Source organism: Leptodactylus fuscus, chromosome 1, assembly GCF_031893055.1.
Source record: "Leptodactylus fuscus isolate aLepFus1 chromosome 1, aLepFus1.hap2, whole genome shotgun sequence".
NCBI classification, from domain to species: domain Eukaryota; kingdom Metazoa; phylum Chordata; class Amphibia; order Anura; family Leptodactylidae; genus Leptodactylus; species Leptodactylus fuscus.
Genome location: NC_134265.1, coordinates 118,525,271 through 118,548,520, shown reverse-complemented (window position 1 = coordinate 118,548,520; position 23,250 = coordinate 118,525,271). Strand labels below are relative to the sequence as shown.

Below are 23,250 nucleotides of genomic sequence, written 5' to 3'. Positions count from 1 at the left end.
CTGCATTGCAGCCAGCCCAAGCATTGTCATTATATTTACCAATTTTTGTTATTAAAGGCCTTAGAAAAATCTAACCCCCCCTTCCCCCATATATAGCACATGCACAGCCTTAAGGCGTACCTAAACTTTTAAACCTTTACAAAGTTTCATCAACCAATAGTGCAGGTGACTGTAACAAGCTTTGTAAGGGGCTTTATTAAAGTGGAGTGCCTGTTTCTTTAATTATTTTCTTCCTCTTGTTTCTGCTTTCATCTCTCGCCAATTACTGATCCTGTTTGTACACATAGAAGTTTGTACAATCGGTTTACAATTAATGGAAAAGTAGCGGGAAGAGGACAAAGGAGACAGAGGGTAGTGAAGGACATGAGACCATCTACAGCATCTAATGAGGCATTTCTTTTACAACAGAGCTGGATAATGAATAACCTGATGAATCAGCTCTGTTGTGGGGGTTTCTTTATCTCTCTGTTCTCTCAGTGACTTCAGGAGCTGTCCTCTTCCTCCCCTCTCCATAGACTTTTGCACTCAGGTAAAGCTGAACAAACTTCTGTGTATAGATTCAATTTGGGAAGAAGGAGGAAAAGAAGTCAAGAAGTAGATATTTTTATATAATAAAAGTACTGGTGACCAGAATGGATGATCCACTTGGGGACCCCCTGAATGGAATACTGAATGCATTGACAAGCGGTGAGCTGATGAAAGCACACGGATCCCATAGACTATAATGGGGTTTGTGTGTTTATCGCGCGGCGTCCACAAGAGTCATGCAGAGAGGAAGTACTTTTCTCTCCACATGACTCGTGTGGACACCATGCGGAAAACACACTGACCCCATTATAGCCTATGGGGTCTGTGATTTTCATAAGCTCACTGCTTGTCAATCTGTTCGGTATTCCATTTGGGGGTCCCCAAGTGGACTCCCCGAATACAATACCAAACGCAGATGTGACTATAATAGTAGCACATTATTTATCCAACATGGTGAAAGTAATAAAAAATAAAGCTAAAAAAATTACTTTAGAAATGCTGTTTTGATCCTGTTGCCACACAAAAATGGAAACGAAAGTGATCAAAAAGCCATATATACCAATATCACTATAAAGTAAATCTTGTCTCACAAAAACAGAAGCCCTCATCCAGCTCCATCAGTGAAAAATGTATAACGGTATGTTCCAGAACATGACACACAAATAAAATGATTCTATTAAAAAATTTAAAAAAAACCTTCATATTATGAAAAATGAGTAAAACACTAAAACTGTGTATGTTTGATATTGCTGTAATCGTAATAATATACACATAGAATAAGCGTAATATGTTATTTATACTCTACGGATAAGTCCAAAATTTATAATATTAACACAGTCTAAAAATTGGTGGTTTTAAGTTATAGGTATCCCAAAAAGGTGAAGCTGAAAAATCTAACGTATTCCACAAAATACAAGCTTTCAACCAGCTATTTTCATGAGAAAATACTACAGCTATAGCTGAATTTTGTCAAGAAAAAACTGAGAAAATTACCAAGCCTAAAAGGGAGTCTGTCAGGAGTTTATTTCTTATATACCTAATCACAGTGCCTTGTAACAGTGATCCTACAGTTTTCAGAGCTGCCTCTTTTATTCAGCTTTGGACCCCCATTTTCATGTAAATGGTTGTTTTATTCTCATCCAAATAAAGGGACTTCGCTTGGCTGGGTTTTGGTCTCAGCTCTAGATTCCTTGACATAGCACATTTCCTCTTAGTTGCATATGAGTAAAATGGCAACGTACAGAAAAATTTGGCTTCAAAACTAAATGGCAGAGGCATATTTGGAAACTGTAGAATTACCTCTACAAGGTACTGTGACCTAATTTACTGTTGACAGACTCCCTTTAAGGTTCAAACTGCCTGCATCCTTAAGGAGTTAAAATGAATAATATAAAAATAGTTCATTATTATCACATTATTAATATATACAAACGTATAAAAACGTCACTCCTATAATAAGGGTACTGAATCAAATCCACATGTCCTCATATTAATAGTAAGGTAGTATAGTTACTCAGGTTATGAGACATTTTGAGCGTTCACTTTTTCCTTACATTCTAAGCCTAAAATATCTAAAAAAAAATTCCATACTGAGTAACAACCACGGCCACGGTTTGTGCGACTGTTCCGGGGGATACAAATAAATGCAGGATTTAATCTAAATGTTCAAAAATTTATGGGACCTGAAACTACAATGTATATGATTATGCCTGCTACAATAAATGTTGTTTAATATCTTTCTTTGTGTCTATGGCCTTCTACAAACGTCGGCCTTGGGAGAAGTATTTTTACTGTATCTTTTAATCATTTTTCTCTTTTTACATCCATTCCTCATGCAGTCATTTACACATGGATTCACACTTGTAAATCAGGTCGATGCTCATAGGAATTGTTGGCTTAAAATACCAGACCTAGGAAGTGTCTGCCAAAGTTTCACAGCAATAACTCTGCTCAGTTTATACTTACAGTACTTGTGATAAAATGAGTTTATTTTGTTGTGGCTGTTTACATGAGAATAGTGTGTGTTTTAAGTAATAATGTCCTTGCAGTTATACAATCTATTATAACTATTATAATTTATATATTTTAATAACACATTTTTAACACATGCTCTTACTTAAAGGTGTTTTTTCAGATGTAAATGGAATTCATAACTTAAAAATTACTTACGTTTTAATTATTTTTTTAAATTTTTATGCTAAATATATTTGAAAGAATTTTTTATACTTTTATATATGTAATTTTATATGTTTTTAAAACAGTACTATATCATGCAATCAAAATCTGGCTACTAAGCCTAATAGTAGAATAGTACTTGCCAATTCTATAGGGGTTTTCTTTGCAGCAGTTAGTTACTTTACATCACAGACAAGGGTTACAGTAGAAGTTAACACCTCTATTGATAACATCACATAACACCCATCCATAGCATCCACTACTGTCAATAAATTATGACACAGTTTATCTACTCCCATTCCCTGGACAGAGCATGTCTAGAAAACTCTTCCATAGACCTCAGTGAGTCTGCTCTAGACAATTGCTGTGTATTGACATGACTATACTATAAGATATATCACTACATATTGATAACAGTGCAGAGGGGAAGCTCAGGAAAGATGGCAGCCCCTATGATCATGTACAGTAAATAGAATAAAACATTGATTATTTGAAAATAAAAACAGATCAGAAAAAACATGATATATTTTACTAAATTAATTAGATAATTATCAATACATTCCTCTTAAATGGGACAAGTGTGACACACTGACTTCAGCTTAAAATATTTGATGAAATCCCCTTATAAAAATAGATAACTATGTATTTTACTATAAAAGTTTATTATATTATGATTATATAATTTTTCATAACTCATTGTGGTATAAATACCCGTCAAACTACAATGACATTAGATACATTTTAAACATGTCTGTAGCTTTTCCTGGACCAACATAACAAATGCAAATTAAGTTTACATGAAGTGTCAGGCTATGGTTCACGCGATTAGTTGGAAAATCCAAACAGATAAATCAAATTGGGAAAAATTAGAGTCTATCAGTAGGTAGATCTGTAATGAATGGCTCCCTAAGACACAGTACCTGAAATGAAGACTAGCATAGAATAACTAACAATATGCTGATATTCTCCATCTCTAGTGCTATCTCTGGGCTTTGGACTAGATAGCAGAGATATATCTAGTTAATTTTGTTGTCTAGTTGTAGGAATATTCTGCCTAATAACCACAATCTTTCCACTTAGATTGTCAGGATCAATCTGTATTATTATGAAGTATTATAACAGAGTGCAGTGACGGGGCACAGATTTTCTCTGACTTTAGTTTAAATTACATTTAATATTAAGAAATTATGATTTGTGTCAATGATACTAAATTTATACTTGTTGACAAAAATAACACATTAGTTCACATCTGGGTTCAGGTTTCCATTTGGGGAGTCCGCTTGGGACTATGGGGTCCACGGGGTTTCCTTAGGTAACTTCTTTTTTTATGCATATAGGTTTCCATTTGGGTAGTCCCCAAGCAGACTCCCTGAACCGAAATTCAAACACAGTTGTGAAGGGCCTAAGAAGGTGTTGTTGGAACCGAATAAAACTTTCTATGTTTGAACCCAATGATGGTATATCTGAGTGATTACAATATTAAAGTGAAAGGAGAAGTTTATTGTGCAAAACTGTACAATTGAAAGGAGACTCTAGTACCCTCATAGGTTGTCTTTAACCTGGATACAAGATAAGTAGCATATGGGAACAAAGACACCCAGTTTGCTGAAGCTGGCATAGTTTGTTGAAGCGGGCATCCCAGTTGGTCAAGTGAATGCTTGACTGGATATAAATCTGGCAAGTGGAAAGCCCAGGAAGTTGTTGCAATATGGTGGAGACATTCCAAGGAAACCCTTGCTATGTGTGGAGAAGGCAATTAGCAGCTCATGCAATAAAGACAAGTCATGTGACCACAGGATGTCCTGAACATACTTCTGAGCTATTAGCGTCCCTTTAATCACTCCTACAGGTGACTGCTGTATGTGATGGTTTCTGAGACCATCCTGTCATCAGTTCCAGCAGTATTTCACTTTACAACAAAGCCAGGTTTAGAGCTTTCATCAGGAGGACTTTAGCTTTGAAACCAACAGTCATTGGATCCCAGACAGAAACTAGATTCATAGCTAAAGATGATAAGGTACCAGTTCACAGTGGTCTAGGTTTCTCCTTCACAACACCACTGCCAATGAAGGCAATGGTGGCTTTCTGTCAAATTTCCATTGCTGAGCACCTGAAAATGGTCCAGAGACAAATGTATGTAAGGAAGGTGCTACCTGTGTCTAAATGGTGGACAAGGAAACTGTGGTAGCTTCTTGTGCTTGTTGGCTTATTAAGTGATCTTCTCTACTGGTGGTCTGTCTGGTCCATCTGGCAGTCTAAAGCCTACTCACTGTCTGTGCATGCCCCAATGCAACCACTGTTTACAACATTTCCTAACAGCTAGGTGCGAATGGCTTAGAGGACGACCAATGATATGCCTCCTCTCAATGTCTATTAACTGGGCAATGTGTCGTAAGGCATGTCTAGTTGGCAACAATCTCACACAAAGAAGTACATTACCCATAAGTAGCTTCTTAGAGCCTTTATATAGGGTACTGAGGGAAGTCCTTTTGTGCTATCCTATGGTAAGATCCAGTGTATACTAAGACCACATCTATACTAATTTACGTATTTACCTGAGGCATGTTGAGTTTTGCAGCAAGCCGACATTTATTTCTGGGTGCATTGTGCTTTTTTGCAAAGAGTGTAATAGTCTGGGAGTTCCTTTCACAGATATATCAGACTGCTGTAATAGCACTTTCAGTTCTCTTTGCAAATACTGTGTATCACAGGGGTGGCAGTTTGAATATAGAAACATGGGCTGGGAACTCTATGGCCTTGACACTTAGACACTTTTCATGTCTTTACGGCTTTCAGTGCAGACAGAAAAATAATACAAAAGAGATATAATCGTGTTTAAAGTCATGGAAATGTTTTTTGGGGAAAGCTGCTGGCTAAGGCTTTTAAAGAAAATATACACCATTTCTGTATTTATGTTATTTACTTTATTTTTTTAGCTTTTTTATTTTCTGTTTGCAGTCTCATGGCCATGGGTAACAATAGACTGGAACTGACTCACTGAGGTCTAGACATTCCCTGCACAGGGAGGGGGGAGTAGATAAGCTATGACATATTGTCAGTAGTGGATGCAGTGATGGCTCAGAGGTGTTGAATATGAAGTAAAGTATTATCTTTCATTGTAATACCTTCTGCTTTGCCTGTGCAATACATTAGATGACCACTAAAAAGAAAACCCAAAATTGGCACTTGTCAGTTAATTATTAGGTTTGGTGGCTAGAGTAACAATTGCAGTATAGTGTACTTTAAAGAAATAAAAAATAAAAATCTTTTATGTTTAACACAATAGCTTGGCTTTAAAATAGGCAATTATCTGGAGAAACATTCCCGTTAAGTCTGAGTTAAATTAAGTAAAAATACATCTTAAAATGTTCAAATATTGTAAATTTAAAAAAAAAAAAAAAACAAGAAAAAAATAATTCTTGCTGTTATCTTCTCAAGGTGAAAGGTGAAAAATGCTATTTAAGCTGGGCACAATACCCATTTAATGACCACTTTTTGACCTTGACAAAGTCATTATATTCTGTCGTAGCAGGGCACATAGATTGTAAGCTATTTTAGAGTAAATTACCAAGGTCAAAGCTCATTATCTTCTGACAGCTGAAGGAAACATTACTGATGTACAGATGCACACAGTTTCAATTGTTTTTTTTCCCTTTAATTCTCATTCCACTGGAACATTTGAGTCAGCATTCTGCCTTAATTAAAACTAACTGCGTGGAACACGTGCCTCTTCACATCCCCATTCCCAATGTACATACTATACATACAGAGGTTTAGAAGAACATTTATTCATCAATTAGTGCTGTGTTTGTTATACCCTGACACTGCTTTCCATTGACAATTGAAATGGTTTCTTAAATGGCTTATATTATAATGTAATGTTATATGGATGAGCATAAGTACACACTAGATTATTCTTTGCATTAATGTCAAGAACAAAACGTATCCATAAACTGCAAGGTGAACTAATAAATAAAATAAACAACAAATAAAAAAATATTGTTCGAAGTATAGTATAGGAAATGTAATGAAAATGTTAATTAACATTTAAGATAGTCCAGACATACTGAACTACATATTGTCACTAATGATAAAGTTTACTGTAAGAATAATCCCTTATATCACAGTTGTATCATATTATTATATGCAGTATTATGGTCATTTGACATCATGTTATATGAAAATGCCAAAAAGACTCCCTGTATTTACATTGAGCATAGACATAGGCCTTTATTACCCGATGGAGGGAAAAGAGTGTGCGTTTGAGCTCCTTTGGGATGGTACCCTGTTTCCCCGAAAATAAGACAGTTTCTTATATTAAATTATCTAATGAAATATATGACCTTTCTTATTTTCGGGGGATATCTTATGCAGCGGCCGTAGCAGGGAACAATCGGCAGTCATGCTGATGCTTCCTTAGCGGAGCGCCGGCATGACTGCTGGTTGTATGTGATCCAGAAGGTGAAGGGGGGGGTGTGTGTCTTATTTTCGGGGAAACAGGGTATGTATCGGCGTGTCCTTTTCTGCTTTTTTTAACTGTATAGGGAAGTGCAGTAAACTGCTTACTCTACACCAAGACAATGAAAATAGTATAACACATAGTATGCATATCTATATTTTAAACATTCAGTAGTTGAAGTATGCCACTATATTGTGGGGAAGGTAGCTCAGTAGAAGCTACTCAAACTACTCAAAGACAGGGACACAAAATGTGTAGCAAACTGGTTTATTTGGAAAAAACTGAAATATAAATAAAATAAAAATTAACTTCAGGCACGAAATGAGTAAAACAAAGTACAGCCTTAACTTCAGGCAAAACCAAAATAAAATCCTGCTCGTTTGAACCACTAACTAAACAGTAATGTTAACCTAACTATACATGTGGCTTACTACCAGCCACACAAACAAAACAAGCACAGTATTGTCTCACCAAACTCAGGGTTACAGGAAAGACCCACACACCTCCTCTCACTCCCTGGATCTGCACTGGAATGCAGAAACTGAAGCCTTTTCTGGGCCAGTAATAAGCCAACGACTCACAGCTACAGCCTACTGACCGCACTGACCACACATAAATTAAACCGCACTGACCACACATAAATTAAAAACCTGGGGGACATATAGCGAGATTCCAGCACTCTGCCTGTCACCTTCTCACAGACTATATAGTGTCATACATGAGAGCTCTATAGCTATGCCACTGCATTCATGTAAAGCCATGTGAGCTGCAGAAGAAAGGTAAAACTATAAGAGCTATTGCTAAGGCTAACACTTGAAAATTGGTCTCACTTCAACCGTATGATCTTTCTTCTTTTGGTGAATTCTATCATACTCTTTCACCTTTTATTAGGTTCATGTACACAACTGTATGCAGGATCAATATTCATTTCACACACATACTGCTAGTATTTCATTGTTGTAGATGTCTCCAGTTTTCTCGTTAAAGTAGCGTAAGGATTTTTCTTGTGGTTTTTGTTAGAATTTGTGAGAAAAATAATTGCATCATACTAATGTATCATATATTTCATACATAATACTGTAGCACACAGAGTTACATACAGTACCACACACAACCACATTGATTTTAAAAGAGGTTTTTGTTGCAGATTAAACACCTCCTTGTTCCATGTGCATAAAGCATGTCTTGGTACAAGTAATGATCTGATTAAGAATTTCTTCCATTATCAAGAGGAGAATTAATTAATCAAAAACACAATGCAGAGCACAAATCTCTTCATCGCTACAACAGTGCTGCTTGTGAACATATACTTGGCTAAAGGGCCTGCTGGGATTTGCAGTTCTGGCAGTAAATTCAGTTTTAGAATAAGACCCCACCTTGCAGAACACAACTTAAAAATATATCGATAGGGAAAAAGCAAGTATTTCCGTAGGTAAAATTGATGAATGAAAATGAATGAAATTGATGAAAATTAATTATACCCCTTTAATGTTTCTTGAGAGTCATGGCCATTATTTGTTTTGGTTGTTGCCTACAGCGTGTTGTAGTTGGCTGTAATGTCACATAATGAACAATACTGCCCTCTAAAGGCAATGAGATAACATGAGATACTAACAGCAGACATGTTGAGTTGAATATGTAATTGTAACAGAAGTTTTACATTTTGCTGTTTATGATGTTTCAATGGCCACCATTATTTTTGCCTAAATGCAGAAATGAAATTGTGAGGATACGTGCAAGACATTTTTCTTTCTTTTTCTTTCACAAACATCTTATAGATTATTACAGACTGAAGAAAGTAATTTAATATAGTCTGCTCTTCTATAAACCAGGGATGCTATTGCTAGTCTGCATCCAGCAGTGTATAGACTTGTCACTAAATCTATTGTCTCCTAATGATGACCCTGCTAATACTGTCCAGCCCTATATGGCAAGGCTGAAAAGTGAGCAATAGAAGATAAACTAATATCAGCCTATTATGTGTACTGGGTGTTGTGAGAACTGCAAGATGTTGACATTTTTGAGATGTTTATCTTTGTTAGGGGCACAAGACCCCCAAAGCTTATGTTGTTGTAGTTTCAAATTAAATAACAGGCCTGGATTGGCTACAGCCATCCTTTAGGGCTAGTTCACACGTGGGCAAAGGGGAGGTTTTTGACAGCGGAATTCGCTTCAAAAACCTCTCCTTTAACATGGTGGTCTATGTAGACCACTAGCTTTTTTTTTCCTCCTAGCGTTTTCCGCCTGAAGAAGCGACATGACCTTTCTTCAGGCGGAAAACGCCTGAAGAATTGCATAGAAGTGAATGGGAGGCGAAAACCGCGCGGTAAAAAACCGCGCGGTTTTTTTCACACAAAACCGCGCGGTTTTTTGCAAAAAACCGCGCGGTTTTCGCCTGCAGTTTCTATAGCACATATAGGAAAAAAAAACCCTAGCGAAAACCGCTAGCGAAAACCGCGTCAAAAACCTCGTCAAAAACCGCGTGGAATGCAAAAAACAGCGTCAAAAAAACTCCTCGAGGTTTTTTACCTCGCACAAATAAGCTAGGCGGTTTTCACGTGTGAACTGACCCTTAGCCTGGAGAACCACAAAGACACAGATGGTGGTGTATCAAAATGGATTCTGATTTATTGTTACAGAGAGGTAGTATTTATACAGACAAAAGCAGGTTGGACTTATAACATAACATAACATACCAGGATTGGATGTGGAGTGCTGACATGATTGGTTATAACATAAGCCGTGGCACATGACTATTGACCAAGGCCTACTGTAATCTGCATCTCATTATTACTTTCCAAACTGGGATGACCTTTCTCATGACATAAAGAAGAATCTAAAATATTTATGTGTAAACCAACATCTTACACTAATTCTAGATGTATATCACAACAAGAGAGATAATGATCACATGCTCTCTGACCACTCTGGTTTTGGCCTAACAATCAACAGGTTATAGAACCTGTTTCTACACACACCTTCAAAGATGAGACCCTTACCACAAACAGATAAGGAGTTATAACCCATCCATTAACATTCCACATGCCATCCATTAACATTCCACACGCCTTATCCTCTAAAGGGGTCTCTTAGATTCTAAACAGACATCCTTATAAAGCTTATATAAGAAAAAGGTTACAAGATGGCTGACAGAATACAAGATGGAGGATGTGATCCTAACATCTTGAAAGTCAAACATGATCAGAGTTACATTTCATGTTTATGATAAAAACCTGGTCTGAATATGTATCATACCTAGTGCGACTGCCATTTAACAATATCAAGCATATATAATATTTCATGTATGTATAGCATTGTTTGTAAGCCACTTGTTCTCATTGTGCTGCTTATGACCTTGATATTTATTTTATAAGTATCATTAGGGCAATCTAAACAGCTTGAGGCTATCCTACAGGTGTGTTCTTTCTTACTTTCTCTCTAGGATTATATGTCCAGGTATGGGTGCCATGAAATAGTCAGCTTTTCAAGACAATTTAGTTTTGTATTATTGTATCATAAAGTGATATACAGTCCTATGAAAAAGTTTGGGCACCCCTATTAATTTTAATCATTTTTAGTTCTAAATATTTTGGTGTTTGCAGCAGCCATTTCATTTTGATATATCTAATAACTGATGGACACAGTAATATTTCAGGATTGAAATGAGGTTTATTGTACTAACAGAAAATGTGCAATATGCATTAAACCAAAATTTGACCAGTGCAAAAGTATGGGCACCTCAACAGAAAAGTGACAATAATATTTAGTAGATCCTCCTTTTGCAGAGATAACAGCCTCTAGTCGCTTCCTGTAGCTTTTAATCAGTTCCTGGATCCTGGATGAAGGTATTTTGGACCATTCCTCTTTACAAAACAATTCAAGTTCAGTTAAGTTTGATGGTCGCCGCGCATGGACAGCCCGCTCTCAAATTATCTGAAAACAAAGATTGTTCAACATAGTTGTTCAGGGGAAGGATACAAAAAGTTGTCTCAGAGATTTAACCTGTCAGTTTCAACTGTGAGGAACATAGTAAGGAAATGGAAGAGCACAGGGACAGTTCTTGTTAAGCCCAGAAGTGGCAGGCCAAGAAAAATATCAGAAAGGCAGAGAAGAAGAATAGTGAGAACAGTCAAGGACAATCCACAGACCACCTCCAAGGAGCTGCAGCATCATCTTGCTGCAGATGGTGTCACTGTGCATCGGTCAACAATACAGCGCACTTCACACAAGGAGAAGCTGTATGGGAGATTGATGAGAAAGAAGCTGTTTCTGCAACCACGCCACAAACAGAGCCCCCTTAGGTATGTAAAAGCACATTTGGACAAGCCTGTGGACTGTTGAAACAAAGATTGAGTTGTTTGGTCATACAAAAAGGCGTTATGCATGGCGTCCAAAAAAAAAACAGCATTCCAAGAAAAACACTTGCTACCCACTGTAAAATTTGGTGGAAGTTCCATCATGCTTTGGGGCTGTGTGGCCAATGCCGGCAACCGGGAATCTTGTTAAAGTTGAGGGCCACATGGATTCCACTCAGTATCAGCAGATTCTTGAGAATAATGTTCAAGAATCAGTGACGAAGTTGAAGTTACGCCGGGGATGGATATTTCAGCAAGACAATGATCCAAAACACCGCTCCAAATCGACTCAGGCATTATTTGCAGAGGAACAAGTACAATGTTCTGGAATGGCCATCCCAGTCCCCAGACCTGAATATCATTGAACATCTGTGGGATGATTTGAAGCGGGCTGTCCATGCTCGGCGACCATCAAACTTAACTGAACTTGAATTGTTTTGTAAAGAGGAATGGTCCAAAATACCTTCATCCAGGATCCAGGAACTGATTAAAAGTTACAGGAAGCGACTAGAGGCTGTTATCTTTGCAAAAGGCGGATCTACTAAATATTAATGTCACTTTTCTGTTGAGGTGCCCATACGTTTGCACTGGTCAAATTTTGGTTTAATGCATATTGCACATTTTCTGTTAGTACAATAAACCTCATTTCAATCCTGAAATATTACTGTGTCCATCAGTTATTAGATATATCAAACTGAAATGGCTGCTGCAAACACCAAAATATTTAGAACTAAAAATGATTAAGATTAATAGGGGTGCCCAAACTTTTTCATAGGACTGTATGTGGTCGTCCACTATTTTGTGGATAGTGATTTAAGCGTAATTTTAGCATATCACAATATTATATTAAATTGGTTGCATAAGAAATTGAAATGCTTAACTAAATTTGAGCTAAGTTAAGGGACACATCTGTATCTACAAACCTTTGTTTTTCTAAAAAGAATGGTTTTACAGTATGGTCAGAATTATAGGGTGCAGTTATGACATGGCTGAGGTGCAGCTGTGATACAACCACAATGCAGATAACCATGCCAGCCGCCATAGCATTCCATTATAGTTCACTACAAATTGATAGTTTATTGAATGCTACAAGTTAATAGCAGCATGGTTTTGCAGGCTACCAGACAGCTACCATGTGCACTAAAAATTGGTGGCCATTTGGCACCATATTCCATAATTCATCAAAAAACTGATTGCTTGTTGGATGTCTCACATAAATAGGAATCTGGAAAACCATATTGCTATTAATTTAGAACACACAATAAACAATCAATCTGCAATTAACTTAATGGTATACAATGGCATCCGGCATGGCCACACCATGGCTGCATTACGGCCATTTCACGACAATGTGTAACTGAACCTTACAAGGTCCCTGTTTATTCCCATCCCTACGTATTATCTACGTATTATACCATAAGTGGTAATGATCTCATAGCCCTTTCCAAATGACAAACAAATTATGTATGCAAAGAACCTGATTTTGTCACCACCTTATTTCACAAGATCCCAGTGTTTTTTAACAAGCTTTTTTTTCAAACCTCGAACTAAATGTTCTGACGCTTCAGCATTATCTTCTTGAGCTTAATAGTCAGTACTTTTTTACAAAATGAATAGAATACATTTACTTCATATAAACAATGAAAAGGTGTCGTTTTTGATGACACAACAACAAAGACAGTCTGTAGAATCCCTCAGTTCACTACGCACATGCTATTCAGTTATCTGCCAGCCAAAATCTACTTGTTAGTTTGATTTCCAGAGGCTTCTTTGAAATCTTCTGAACATGAACCATTGGCAGTGATGTTAAATGGATATAATGAGTTACAGAATATCTGAGAAGTTCAAGAAAAATTATAATCATTTATGAAGCTTGTTTACAGATATGGCAACCGTGTATTTTCTCTTGTACCTGTGTAACTGGAGAGACAAAGAACCATGATCCAAGTGTGCTTTTTGTTCTTATGCACCCGAGCGTATTTAAGAATTGTACAGTACGGAAAAGATCCTAAATAGACAGATGTTACCCTATAGGCTCATGTACACTACCATATATAATCTGTATAATTAACAGCATGCTCAGCTGGATAGCAAAGGCAACTTGGATCTGTACATACAGATATATAGGAAACATCTGCACTGGCCTCTGCATGTGAATGCAAAAACTGAAGGTCTATTAGTACTGAATGTGAAAATACACACCACATACAGAAGCCATATGGACTGCATAAGGAAATCTTATGAAGGGAAAAGGAATTCATAAACTGTTATTACAAGCCATACTGAGCCCAATTTGTGTGTTTTGCAAATGGTTTATGTGAATGAAGCCATGCAAACTCAAACCATGTCAAATATTGTAGATGCCTTGGTTAATCCTATGGGTAGATACAAATAAGTGGTGGTAGTGGACATTTTGTTGCTATCCTCTTATATAAAGAAGCACCATAGCTATAGTAAGTAAATATATACTGTTATTTATTGAGTAGTTTGGAGGGCAGATATTGACATGTTACTTATATGACATACCGGTTTATCAGGCCAAGATTTTCATTTTTTTTTTCATGTGTATATTACCTTGGATTCAGTAATACTAACCAGACTTTAACTGTAGTTTATACCCCATCACCCTTGTCTATAAACATTTTTATACAAATCTGGGACTGAGACTTCTACATCTGTTTGTGGAGTGTAGCCTTAACCTTACCAATAAGCTCTATAAAGCTTATAAGGTTGTATATGGCACAATATAAATGTACAATGTAACAAGAATTGTTGAAGCCGACAAAATATTTTCACTTCCCTTAGCATGCTGCTCTATTCCTGATACTCACCCTTGCAGTAAAATAGGCTGAAATGTCTGTGTTTTTAGCCTTACGAACCATGTTGCTAGGTAACTATACATATACCATGGGCTTATTTTACTACAATAAAATCAACAGGACTGCCTCTGATTTTGTAGAATGGTTATTGGTAGGATTTTTTTATTGTATAACCTTGTCTGCCGACTAGTCACCATTAAGAAATTCTGAGACAATCCAAATGCTATTGCAGTCTTCCCTGTCAGATCTTCATGAAATGTTAACTGATTCATAGCATTTTAGTATAATATTTACATAAGTAATTACTGAAATATTTATTTACCTAAATACAAAATAAATTGGGTGAATATTAAAAAGTTTATATGGTTTGGGGAAGGTAGCTCGGTAGAAGAAGTGGTGTGGACCCACAGTCAAGACGGACACAAAATATGTAGCAAACTGGCTTATTTAGAAAAAACACAGGAAAATAAATAAAGCTTGACTTCAGGCACAAAATGAGCAAAACAAAATACAGCTTTAACTTCAGGCAAAAACAAAATAAAATCCTGCTCGTCTGAGCAACTAAACCAGTAGGTTAACCCAACTATACGTGTGACTTACTTCCAGCCACATGAACAAAACAAGAGCAATATGGTCTCACTGGACTCAGGGTTACAGGACACAACCACACACCTCCTTCACCTCATGGAACTGCCCTGCAATGCAGGATCTGCAGCCTTTTCTGGCCCAGTAATGTCAAGGATCTACACCTGGGATGAGGCCTACTCCAGATCCGCCCTGGACCACACATATGTCAGAAACCTGGGGCTGATATATCTGGACCACAGCACTCTTCCTTTCACCTTCTCACAAGTTAATTTTTTAAAATATTTGTCTGGTTTAGGGTGATAAACCATTATACAAAACCTGAGCTGATAATGATCGTAGGAGTTTCCTTTCCTACTTTCTGGATCAAGAGATCATCAGTACTTACTAGGAATGATTCCCCACGTCATCTATGTATAAATGAGTAGACTTTCTATCAGATTGCTTAAAGTCTAGTAGAGGGATTCTTTCATCTGTTCAAATGAATGGGCTCAATTCAGGGACTTAAGTAAAAATATATAGCGAAAAAAGAAAACATTCTGAATTCTTCAATCTTAGGTTCTATGTACATGACCATGTGCTTTGTCAGTGTATCAGCCATATCTTTCATAGCTAGCATGCTGACTCATTTGTCTCTATGGCCCATAGATATGCCCCTGTATTATCATGGCCTGTGTATGCGGCAGTAAGCCCAGAATAAAACTTAAGACAGGTCTAAGGGTAGGTTCACACCAGTGCTCGGTCTCCGCTCTGCATGTTTCCATCTTTTGCCCGTTAAACTTGACAGGAGACGGAAACCCGGCAGTCAGTTTTCAAACCCATTCATTTGAAAGGGTTTGCAACGTGATCGCCCATGAGCATCATATGGCTCTCCACGGTGAAACTGTTTTTTTCAACCGGACACAAAGTCGGACATGCAGAACTTTGTGTCCAGTTTTAAAAAAAATGGTTTTGCCGCAGAGAAGCACAAAACGCTCACAGGCGGTCACTTTGCAAACCCATTCAAGTGAATGGGTTTGAAAACCTACTGCCGGGTTTCCGTCGCCTGTCCAGTTTCTCGGGCAAAAGACGTAAACCCGCAAATCGGACACCGGGTCACCGGTTTTTTGGTTTTTTTTGGCCTGTGCTCACTAGATGTAGTGAATGGGTCGGTGGAGACAGGGGTGGCACAAAGGTTTTATCCATGTGCTGTCTGTTCAGTTTTACTAGGACCCTGGGTGAGTAAGGTCTGTTGGTGGGAGACAGAATTTAACCCAACTACAGACTCAATTTTCAGGTTTTACTAGAGTTATATGGTATTAAGTCTTTCTTTTAATGTTTTTTTCTGTTCTTTTTTTTTTTTTTTTTTTTTTTTAGATATGAAGAGAGAATTAATGAAGTTCAATTTTCCTAAACCTTACTGCTCTTTGTGTTGCTGTGAAAAATTCTACCTGTTAATATTCATGGTTGTGAAAGTTTCTGAAGGATAACAAGAAGGTGAGTCATAAAAAGATCTGTGATAAAAAGTATGTCATAAGTAACAGGTTCATGAAAGCCCATTATAATCCTGATGTAGAACAAAGTAAAGGTTTCACAATGACCTTTTAAAGTGTGACACATGCATTTCCCCTTGTCAGTTTGGACTAGTGTCAAATGTCCAATGCATTTTATATGAGCCTACTGCTGATCCCTTAAACATACTTGTAACACGCTAACCAGGTCGCCACCAAGGACAAAACTGAAAAAGAGACTACACACGTGGCAAAATTGTAAAATTTCTCATATTGATTCCAAATGAATGTTTTATTACATGAAATGTTGGCTACTTATAAAAAAAAATGTTATATTTCTATAGCAATAAACCACAAATCCAATTACAGTAGTTATATGCTATCTACTTGCCTCACAAATACTTTAATAGTTCATAGGTGTTTGAGGTGTAAAAGTTTTTTTTTTTCTGGTCAGACTGTGCTGTAAACAAGCAGCCTGCCTAATGACTGTTTCTCCAAATGGCCGCTGTGTTCCATCTATAGGGACGAAGCAAGCAGGAGAAGGTCACATGATCACCAGACGTGGTGTCCTGCTGCTAGCTTATGCTCCGAAATCTTACTGTCGTGTTTCCATAGGATAGAACAAGGAGCTGGAGCAGAATTGTAAATACAGTATATTGAGTAATATTATTGCCAATGGTAAACCCCTTTAAGCTTGTAGGGTTTAGTTAACTATGCCAAAAAATATCTAAAACTTTGTGAATATTTTGGACTTCCTGCTTTATGGACAGTTTAAGTTTGAGTTAGCAGACATGTTCATGGAAAAGAATCTCAAGACATGCTAGGACAGGGACTCCCATGTATAACTCATTTATAATTTCCTCTCATGAATGTGTCCAGAAACAATGCCAGCTCTGATCTGTATGTTATGTAGGTTATGCACATTGGAAATTTATTGGTTGAACATGAATGTGATAGAATTGCCTGGACAATATGTATGGGGAAAGAAGGATCAGGAGTGATGATCATTTGCTCAAGTGAAAATAAACACGTACCTGGAGTGTCTAACAATGACTTATTCCTCTGTCCATATTAAAACACAAGCACACTTGGTCAAGCCATAGATGTTTATGTGCAAGTGGTGAGGGCTAAGTGTCATTAGTGACAATTGATTAAAGGGAATGTGTCCTGAGAAATTTACCTTTTGCTTAAATCAATTTTTTATGCTAAATATCTTTTTTAAGGAGTTTTTTGGTGACTTTTTGATTTTCCATAATATTACCTATTTAAAAAAATCCCTAAATAGTTTGAAATTTCCTGTTTCCTGATGATGGCCCATGGCACATAGATGTCAGCAGCAGACTCTAAAAACTTCTATGGAAGACATTTCTAGGCATGCTCTGTGACTTGTGCAGAGGTCACTGTGCAGAGAGGAGTATAGATAAACTGTAAAAATCACCGTTTGTGACTGGTGGACTCTGTATCTTACTGTATCTAAATATACATGATGGATGAGATAGTCAGTGGACTGATACATAAGGTGGCTGCTGCAAAGAAATCTCTAATAAAAAACAGGAAGTCTCAGCATATTATTAGGCATAGTGGCCAGAAGTAGAACTGCAGGATATTTAAGATTTTTTTTTAAAGAGGACCTTTCATGGTTTGGGGTTTTGGGGCACAGGCAGTTCTATATACTCCTGGAAAGCTGAGAGTGCACTGAATTCAGTGCACTGTCGGCTTACCTGATCTGTGCCCCGGGTAAAGATCTAGCGGTGCCGGTACCGTAGCTCTTTACAGTCAGAAGGGCGTTCCTGACAGTTTTTCAAAGCAACACCTATCGCGCTGTGCTGTGTGAGCAGGGAGGATGCCCCCTCCCCTCCTGATAATACTCATCTATGGACGAGCACTGTGAGCAGAGGGAGGGGGCGTTCCTCCCCGCTCACACTGTACAGTGCGATAGGCGCTCCTTTGAAGAAGGACGTACCTGAAAGACTGTCAGGAACGCTCTTCTGACTGTAAAGAGCTACGGTACCAGCACCAAAAGCTCTTCACCTGGGGCACAGATCGGGAAAGCCGACAGTGCGCTGAATTCAGTGCACTCTCGGCTTTCCAGCAGTATATAGAACTGCCTGTGCCCAAACCATGAAAGGTCCTCTTTAAAACACAGATAATAATATGGACATTTTTAACTTTTTAATTAAAATAAACTTAAAAATTCTTTAAAATGAACTTGATTTAATTGGTTATTTTCTGTTGACAAAAGGGTAGGTTTACTTTCTATTTTTACAAAACTGTGATATGATCAACTGTGATATGTACTGTGTACTATGTGATATGTACTGTGATCAAAAGTACAAGGATAGCTAGTAACTGAGTAATAATGTCTTGATCCTCCTACCTCACCGATGAATGTAACATAAGTGATGACAGAAAGGCCCAGTGCAGGATGTGCATACTTAATGATAAGGCCTAAGTTTTGCCATGAATAAGGTAAATCCTCCACTCTCCTCATAGACATAAAGATGAGCGGACAAAACTCTAGTCTTATCAATTCTCACCACAGTACTTTGCGGCTTGTTCAGAGTACTCATTCTGACTCCAGACCACTATTATAAGCAGATATATATACCTTGGTGCTAGATACCACAGGGCACCTTCAGTGGAATATTTCATTTTATAAGGCTATAGAATTTCTTGACATTTAAAGAGGACCTTTCACCACCTAAAACAAAGTCTAGCTCTTATGTCAATGAATAGCTACTGCTCCACTGTTGTTGTTGCAGTTGGAATTTTTTCTCTAGCCCCCACTGTTCCTGAACAATCAATGCTGTTCATTTTGGTGCCTAATGTGCTATTTAGTCTTTATACTGTCAGGAGGGCGGTGTCAGGCAGGAGCAGACAAGGGCTATGATTCTGAGCTCTGACACTGGCTTCCTCTGATTGGAGCTCTGAATCACACCCCCTTGTCTGACTCCGCCCTTCTGACATTACAGAGCTTAAAAAATATATCAGGCATCAAAACTAAGTTTGCTTGTTTCACGGGTATCGTGAACGCTAGAGAAAAAATTCCAACTGCGCTGGGATCAGTGACGCAGCGCCTATTACTTGATTTGTTGGAGGTGATGAAAGGTCCTCTTTACTGCATCCCATATATAGTATATGCCTCAAAATTACCTGCTCCTCATGATTTTGCAGTACATAAAACGTAAGAGGTTTGTGCTACATAAAACTATTTCAACCATATACTAAATGACAGTATATATTCGTATCTAACTCTTGTAATGTAGCCTGAAACATATTGTAATTAGGCCTGCACTGTCACATAGAAGGCACATTGCTATTACTTGCTAATTATCTTTTGACAGGAAATCTGCTGATACCACACAGTTGAGAACAACACTGTGTTAAGATGGCCTCAGTGTTTCAAAGGATGAATCATTGTATGCTTGTTTAGCTTGCACAGAACTCAACTGCACACTGTTTCATGCTATAACTACATTTTCACACCATCAGAATAATGTTCCTGCTGGTATTATAAACACACAGCTTTTCAGAATATAATGTATTTTTCAGTCATATTAGCATAATGTTAATACATTCCAAATAATATATTCCATTTACTCATTCAGTCCTTTCTCTGTAACAGAAATGGCACTACAATGAAGACAATAGAAGGTAGAAATGCCTCAAGCAATCTGGTAAAAATCATTATTTTATTGCTGACTTTTTTAAAACCTGATTTGGATTTTATGTCTATTTTTAACACCCTTAAGCAATATTAAAACATAAAAGTGGTACAAAATTAGCAAATACTATTTTAAAGAAACTGCATTCTACCATAATGTGAGAATAGGAAATCTTACCAGTTTAGATAAGAATAACCTATATACTTCAAGTACATGTATCTCCTATTAATTCAAATACATGCAGTGCTATAGTACAATCAGTAGTATACAGTAGTATAGTGCTATAGTACAATCAGTCGTATACAGTAGTATAGCGCTAAGGTACAATCAGTAGTGTACAGTGGTATGGTGCTATAGTACAATCAGTAGTATACAGTAGTATAGCGCTATGGTACAATCAGTAGTATATAGTAGTATAGTGCTATAGTACAATCAGTAGTATACAGTAGTATAGCGCTAAGGTACAATCAGTAGTATACAGTAGTATAGCGCTAAGGTACAATCAGTAGTGTACAGTGGTATGGTGCTATAGTACAATCAGTAGTATACAGTAGTATAGTGCTAAGGTACAATCAGTAGTATATAGTAGTATAGTGCTATAGTACAATCAGTAGTATACAGTAGTATAGCGCTAAGGTACAATCAATAGTATATAGTAGTATAGCGCTAAGGTACCATCAGTAGTATACAGTAGTATAGTGCTATAGTACAATCAGTAGTATACAGTAGTATAGTGCTATAGTACAATCAGTAGTATACAGTAGTATAGTGCTATAGTACTGTTGAGGGAGAACCCCCGCCAAAGTACGGGTCACTTACAGTGGTCAGTCACCTGCTCCAAATCAATCATGCATGTGCTTGCTGACTAGAATAAATTCTGACAAGTATATCAGGGTTAATCCCAGTCCATGCAATGAGCGTGATGCCTATTCACACAGAACTGAGGTTTATTGAGAAAAGCACAAATCTTATACAGGAATGCAAGAAAGATAAGATAACGGCAGGCTGTAAGCATATACGTCTTATATCCGAATACACTGGCGATCAGTCATTGGCTCTTGAACTTTCAACATCTCCTCAAGTTTCGATTCCCAGGAAAATGATATTGTCTTTCTTGTAAACCACATGACGATCGTGTGCGTCAGCATCTGGGTGCGGTACTGGATACAGGCGCCATCTTAATGTGTAAACGTTGCACAAAGAAAAATATAATTTCTTAAGCAGTATAAAGCATGTATAAAAATAAGAATAGACATGGTCTACCTTCACATTCCCCCCTAAATTATATTTTTCTTTCCCTGAAATTTCCACACAGTGTTATCTGGAATGTGAGTACAACATTCTTCACCAATCATGGAGCAGACTCCACCTCTTTCTGCTGTGATCATATCTATAGCTAGTCGGTTTTGGAGAGAGGAGGAGGGTGTGGTAGAGTTTTCCATGCAGAAGTCAGAGCCAAATATGCCTAGTTTGACTCCAGATGTTTAATTGGCAGTAAAACAGGTGTAGTTACCAGCATGTATATACACATGACCTTAATAGTCCCCCCTTGAAACAGCTCCAGACAAAGGGAATGCAGGGTGGGATGTCTGTCCCTATCTCTCACTACCGGACTGTAAGGAAATACCCTTCAGATCTTATAAAAAGCATATACATTGACTATTGTCAGACCTATAAACAATATGGATATAATAACTATAGAAACATAACAGGAATATAAGTTCAGATAGATCCAACAGTCTTCAAATTTTCTCTTCTCAAGGTCCATATCCTCTAACAGTTTATTGTCCCATTTGTTTTCAAGAACATCATCAAGTGGGCGAAGGTTTAAGGTTTTCCTTATACTCTCACAGCTGTACTGGCGATCAACAGGAACCGGAAGTGACCATTGAATCTCATACATCTCCTTATCACCATCCAATCTTTGGGTTTTAGTTTATAAGTTCCTTCCACTGACTTAGAATCTGGAGGAAAAAGGGAAAAACTCGAGAATATACATTAATCATATGTCTATGATGATTCGTCACATAGTCAGTCAGCACACCATATTACATCTGGAACATTTATAAAAAATACAATCCAAAGACAGGGCTAAATATCAATTTTCCTCTTTTCAGCTTAGTGTGAAACACACTGCATACTTATGGACAATAGATTCAGGTAACCAATAATGACACGCGTAGACACGTCTGCCCCAGAACTAGTGGACTTTATACACGGACTGTTTATGGTGGTTTTTCCTCACCAGATATGCCCCAAGCCATCCTGAAGGGAGACAACTACACCCAAGCACGTACTCACACCGTCTCACTGTATATACTCAACCTGCAATCTCTGGAACAGGTACAAGGACTTCAGGCCTGGCTCTTTGGCCTAGCACATGCCATGCGGGCTCACATATATATCTGACTATAGTGATGCTAAATCCTGCAGCTGCCCATCCTCCGCTCACCAGGTCACACATGGCTACTTCTAAACAGTACACTTAGTAAGAAGCTGCTTATGCCATAAGTGGCAACAATGTTCTCAGTACATACTCTCTTACCACCGGACACCAGGACTTGTACATCCTCTTTCCAAGTCTCCTTTCCTCCTGGACCATCTTCGGTGCATCAGATCAGTGTCATAAAACCTGAAAAGAGAGCTAAAAGGTTTGGGTCTTATCAGTAAAACATGTCCCCTAGGCTTCTGCAGCTGGGCTAATGGCAGTGTCTGCCCACATGCTACCTCTACTTTCTTTCGTATCAGCCTTGGTGTGTGCCATGACTTCTGACTATACCACCCTATGAGCAGCCGCAGGGTCTCCATCACACAAAAGTTCTTGTCCTCCAGATCGGACCATAATTCTACTATATCCAACACCTACCCTCAGACATTGTACCATGCTCAAGCGATGGCTTCAAGTTCAGCTGAGACCCGTGGAGTCCCATAATAGGTCTCCTTACGCTTGGTTTACCTCATATACGGTGACTGTGGCATATCTGATGCAGGATTCACCATCTTTCCCAAATATAAGACCATCTATAATAGAGCTCAATCAAAAAAGTTATCAACAGATTCATATCAGCAAAATTTTCTTAAGTTATCTTAGGCTTCTTCACCCCCCCCCCCCCTTTGAAGATATTGATAACATCACGGTTCGGTTGTGTCAATGCCCAAACAACCATATAATGA

At 37.8% G+C, this 23,250-nt stretch overlaps 1 long non-coding RNA gene across 2 annotated transcripts in view; it reads left to right on the top strand.

The window, feature by feature from the left end:
* Window positions 1-23,250, top strand: part of LOC142205566 (uncharacterized) — a 45,576-nt gene that overhangs the window by 9,436 nt on the left and 12,890 nt on the right. Inside the window, exons 2-3 of one of the 2 annotated variants that reach the window (XR_012716563.1) lie at window positions 16,278-16,397; window positions 20,037-20,088. This is a non-coding gene — a long non-coding RNA (uncharacterized LOC142205566). The remainder of the gene's footprint in view (window positions 1-16,277; window positions 16,398-20,036; window positions 20,089-23,250) is intronic. The other variant, XR_012716557.1, reaches the window with a different exon arrangement.